This window comes from Prosopis cineraria, unplaced genomic scaffold, assembly GCF_029017545.1.
Source record: "Prosopis cineraria cultivar Desert tree isolate PC_DT_omini unplaced genomic scaffold, ASM2901754v1 PC10, whole genome shotgun sequence".
NCBI classification, from domain to species: domain Eukaryota; kingdom Viridiplantae; phylum Streptophyta; class Magnoliopsida; order Fabales; family Fabaceae; genus Prosopis; species Prosopis cineraria.
The window spans coordinates 26,712,100-26,718,156 of record NW_026555341.1 but is presented as its reverse complement, the minus strand read 5'-3'; the positions used below and the strand labels follow the sequence as shown (position 1 = coordinate 26,718,156).

Sequence of the window (6,057 nt, the reverse complement as noted above, 5' to 3'; positions counted from 1 at the left end):
GCATTTTTAACAAATAATTTAATTTTAAATTAATTTGACTCTGTTAATTTTAATATCATTTCAACTTTCAATTTATTTTTATAAATATAATTACATAAAACATGATATATTTTGATATAAAGGCATTATAATTATTATTATATATGTTCATTTTCTTTCCTCCCCATTTTCTCCTACCCATCCAAACAAGAGAAGTAATAATATTTTCTCTTCAATTTTCTCTTCTTTTTATTTTCTTTTATCTCAATATTTTTTTCCATTCAAATAGAGAATTAAGGTGTTCCCCCACTACTCTTTCGTTGCACTGGGACAAGATTTGAACTTTTTAAATTTAATTTAGATACCACGTTTTTTATTTTAATAAAATAAAATTAAAAAATTATTAAATTGAAACTATCCATACACCACGTTTTTTATTTTAATAAAATAAAATTAAAAAATTATTAAATTGAAACTATCCATACACCACGTTTTTATTTTAATAAAATAAAATTAAAAAAATTAATAAAGTTAAACTATCCATACACCACGTCTGGTTATAGGGGTGCGAAGGAAAGGCGACAGACGGAATCTCAGGCAAGAGAAGCCGTGCGACAAAAGTAATCAAGGATGATCGATCACTTCACTGCAAAGTCAAAAAAGAAAAAGTAATTTTGATGAACTTGAGTCCTTGACGATATCTCTTATGAGGCAAATATGGAGAGGTTACCTTGCATTCGGTTGATTCTAGACAACCAGTATTTAATTATTTTTTATAAAATAAAATAATTAATTTTAAAATAAAAAAATAATAAAAAATAATTTTAAAAATAAAATTTAAATATTCAAGTGAAAATTAAAAATTTTTAATTAAAATTAACGATTTAACTTTTTTAAAGAGTTGAGTTTATTTAAATCGGAGTAGATCCTCTTAAATTACTCACTCTATCCATGACCATTTAAGAGAACATGCGCCTATGACGGGCTCGAAAGTGAAGTCACATCATCGCATCACAATCAACAATAAATTTGGCACCATTTATATGTAGACAAGCGTCATCAACTTTATTACGATTCCAAATGAGTCGCACGTCTTCGCTCTTCAAAGTTGTAAACACCCTTCATCATTGCCACATTTAAAGGCATTGAACATGCCACTCATCTTGTTCCACATTCAAGGTTCGTAAAAGTTAATTAAATATAATAATTACACTTTAAATTAAAAATTAAACTAAATTATTCTTATAATATATTAAATAAATTTGTCTCATGAAATTATGTAAAATAATTTAAAATATATATAATAAATGTTTCTTAAATTTTATAAAATTTTATGATATGACATTTATGTGCGTGTAAGTGTATTTCATCCATGCTATATGATATTTTTAGTTGATATTTTATAATATAAGATGTTTTGACTTTTGAAAAAAATAATAATTCGTTAATGAAATTTATTTTAAAATTAACTCTCTTTATTTCAATATTTAAATATATTTTTCTTTCTTTCCTATTAAATGAAAAATATTTTTAAAAGTTTATTTTTAAAAGAAATAAAGTTTTAAACTATATTAAATTAATTTAATTGAAATTCATAGTTTTACAAAAAAAATAACATCTTATAAAATGAGGTGGATGGAGTGTAATATTGCTTGACATTTTTTTATAAGCCTGAATAAACAAAAAAAACAAGAAAATAAGAGGAAACATTTTTTTTATGACTTATATAACTAACAAGTAAAATAATATTGAAATTAATGTTATCCTATTCTCCGTGCACAAAATGATTATCCACAAATCCTTATATACTTGACACTATTGTTTCTTTATTTTAAGTAATCAATAAAAGAACAAAATATCATTTAATTCCCTTATTATAATTGTATTCACCAAATTTGTCCAAAAAATAATTATTCAACAAATAATTGTGATTAAAAAATCAGAAATATCATTAATATTTAATATTTATACAAGTCATGGTAAAGTAACAATTCCAATCCATTAAATTTTGGTTAGGCCTAACATCTCTGTTTACTTTTATTTTTGAGAGAAGTTTGGAAGACGGAAGCAAAAGTCATCAAATGCATAAATAGTTGACAGTTGACCAGTAAAAAACGAAGATGGGGCCCACAAGAAAATGCATTTAATTACTTACAAGAAAAATATAATTAATTAATATTAAGAAATATTTAATTCATTAAGATTAAGAAATAAAATTAATATTAGCTAAGATTCACAAATATGTTACCAATTTAATTTTCTTTACCCACATTGAATGTTTTACCTGGTGTCTTCTTAGTATTTAATAATACCTCTGATCTTTTTTATAAGCATTATCCACAATTTTACAAGTAAATTAAAATAAATTTGTTAAATCTCATAAAAAATTGTTAAAATTAGTTATTTTTATAAAATGTTGAAATATCCTCAATAAAAATCATTACTTGGAGCAGTTTGTTTAATTAGTTACAAAGGTTTATAGTCATCTAAGTATACTAGGTGTAAATAAAGCATGATAGAAAATATATTAGAGTTCCTTACAAAGAATTACTTTTGCATATAACATATGGTATATTGAGCCTGAACCTGTTTTATATCGAGTTGGAAAGATTTAAAATTCAATAAGAATCTTGAATTCAAATCAAGCCAGGTCAAATCCTTTTAGGTAAAAATTTTACCACCAATACTACTATATTTTTTGGACTCTAACTTAAAATTTTGGTTAAATTGGTACAATTTATTTACCAGTTGAATCAAATGTTTTGGTTACAAGGCATACATTTCATAATTAAATACACTAGCCAAATAATGTATTTACTATTACACACACACGCGCGCGCGCACACACACACACATATATTGAATTTTAGTCCGTTTGTTGAGGATTTCACAGGCAATGAGAGAAGAAATGAAGGAGCAGAAGAAGATGATGAGGGGATGGTCGATTCCAAGGTTAAGAATGGTGGGCCTCTTCTGCCTCTCAGTTCTCATTATTGTTCAGATCAAGCTCTCTCCTCCATTAATCTCCATCTTTTCTTCTTCACCATCTTCTTCCTTTTCTTCATCCCATCATCATCTTATTCTGTCACTATCACTCTCCTCTAATATCTCTGCAACTTCAACACACCAGCCTCCCCCAGGTATATACCATGCCTTCTGTGTTTCATTTTCTCTCTCTCTCTCTCTCTCATCTCTCATCAGCATTTCTTCTACTTCAGCAGAGATCTTGTATATCAATATGGGTTTCTTAATTATTTTCTAGTTATAGACTGAGACATTTCATAGATGAGAGGATCTTGTTAATTGTATGAAACAGAGGGGAAAGATTTCGAATTGGGAAAATTGCCTACAAGGAACGAAAGGGCGTTGATTTTGGTCAAAAACAAAAAAAAAAAAACAAAAGGGCGTTGATATTTGGGCGTAAGTTCCAAGTAGACAAATAATGCCCGCAAAGGACCATGGTCTCTAAGAGATTATTTGTTTTTTTTGGTAAAAATATCAAATTTTCTTTTATTTTATTTTTTTGGCACTTGTCTCCAGCATATCTATTATTATTAAAGATTTATAGATGACGTCTATAGACCAATACCAAAAAAAAAGTATATTAGTATTTTTCTCTAAAAACTTATTTTCTCTCCATGATTATGGTCCCCTACAGGTTTTATTTCAAAATTTGGAACTTGTGCCTAAATATTTGAACCTTATGGTCCTTATCGCCAAATTTCCCTTTCTATTATCCCGCAAAATTTTTATTTGTTGTTAAAATAAGGATATAACATATTTACTTTCCAAATCATATTTTATTTTTATACTTTGTGAACAGAAGAGGCATTTGGTGAAATCAAGCTGGACCCTCTTCGACGACAGTCATCACAAACTCCGACGATCACCACCCAAATTAACTGTGACCGTGCTTCTGACCGTTATGATTTTGCAGCATTACTGGGCCCAACGTTTTAGACCCCACTACTGCTACATTCTTTGTTATGGGCTCTGAGAGATCCACTAGGCCCAATATTGTTGAGAAGATCAAGCCCAGTCCCAGAAAATTTGACAAGTTCTTGATGCCCCGAGTCAAGAACGTCACCATCCTCTCAGGCCCAAGAAGCCCACCATGCAAGGCCCAACACAATGTGCCGGCCTTGGTATTTTCTCTTGCCGGGTACATCGACAAAAACTTTTGGCATGCTTTTAATGATGGATTTATCCCTTTGTTCATCACCGTCCATACAGTTTTTCCCAACGGTCAAGATTTCGTGATTGTAATAACGGAGGGTCCTGATTGGTGGGCCCCGAGGTATGCAGATATATTAAATGTGTTCACAAAACACCCAATTATTACCCTTAAAAATGAAAACACAACTCATTGTTTCCCTTCAGCCCATATAGGCCTCATTTCACATGGTTTCATGGAAATAAACCATACATTGTTGCCAAACTCAAAAACATACATGCATTTTCATGACATCTTCAAGGAAGCCTATGATAACAAACATAGCCAAACCTTGTCATTGAAGAATCCACCTTCCCGGCCACGACTCCTCTTTGCTACCCGAAGAGGAGTTACCACTCGGGCGATGTTGAACAAAAGAGAAGCAATGAGAGTCATGAAAGAAGTAGGTTTTGATGTGGTTGTGTTTGAGCCTAGCAAAAATACACCATTACGTGAATCTTATGCGCTTGTTAGTTCAAGTCATGCTATGATTGGTGTTCATGGTGCTGCGCTCACACACTCAGTGTTTCTCCGACCAGGATCAGTGTTGATGCAAGTTGTTCCGATCGGGATTGAATGGGCAGCGAAAGCTTTTTTTGGGAGGGTAGCGAATGGTATAAAGTTGGAGTACATGGAATATAAGATAGAAGTAGAAGAGAGTAGCTTGGCAGAAAAATATGGGAAGGACAGTTTAATGGTGAGGGATCCACTTGGCTTACAAAAGGGTGGTTGGCCACCAGAGTTGATGAATATATATTTGTTAGATCAAAATGTAACCTTGGATTTGGTTAGGTTTAGAGGGTTTTTAGAAGAAGGATATAAAAAGGCCAAAAAGTTCATGCACTCAGAGGGAGATGATGTTTGATTGGTAGATTAAAAGGGCAATGTACAATTCAATGTGTAGTTTTTTATTTTATTTTTATTTTTATAGAAGAAAATATATACAAAGAGTTCAACAAAACCAATTAGGACTTCTCGTTATTTACCACAGTTTTTTTTTTTGAAGTATGTGTTCTTTTAGTTTTTTAAAGATTATTATTTTATTTAATAAGAGATGTTGTGCGCATTTCAAACGCAATTGTTATATCATGATATATTTATTTTTAAGCATCTTAATTAAAATAATTTCTCGACTGATGATTGTAACAGAATAAAAAGATGCTATATTTAGGACTTGTTTGGTTTTTGTTTTCATTTTTTAAAAAATATTATTTTGTAAAACAGTTTTTAAAATTATTTTTAAAATAAAACAAAATAAAATTCATTTGGTTATATCAATTTAAAAACAATTTTAGAATTAAAAATGGACTAATCATAATGGTTATAAGCAATTAATGGTGATGATTAATAATAAAAATTGATCAAGATAATTATAATTTTTAATAATTAAATATAATGTATTTTAATAATGAGAAAAAGAATACGATAGCAATTTAAAGTCGTTTTCATTTTAAAAAAATCAAAACAATTTAAGAAAAACTAAATAAAAAACACTTATCTAAATAAATTTTTAAATTTTTCTATTTTCAAAAACAGAAAATAGTTTTGAAAAACAAAAAACAAACATGCCCTTATTATTTGATTTATTTATTTTATCATTAGTTCCTTGTAATGTAAATCTATCGATTAATGTTGTGGCAAGAATCAAGAAAAATCTATAGCAAACTAGATTTAAGACCCTACGCGATACGGGACATCAACCTTATATAAGATTCAATGAAAATGAAGGGTTGGACAAAATAAAGATTTTAATAAGATTAAATTTTTTTAAAAAATGGATAAGTGAGATTATAAAATCTTGGGAGAGAAAACATGTAAGAATAAAAAATTAAAAAATTAATTTAAAATTTTCAACACAATTTTTA

At 29.0% G+C, this 6,057-nt stretch overlaps 1 pseudogene; it reads left to right on the top strand.

Moving 5' to 3' along the window:
• Window positions 1-2,885: 2,885 nt before the first annotated feature.
• Window positions 2,886-5,186, top strand: LOC129284599 (xylan glycosyltransferase MUCI21-like; annotated as a pseudogene).
• Window positions 5,187-6,057: the final 871 nt, after the last annotated feature.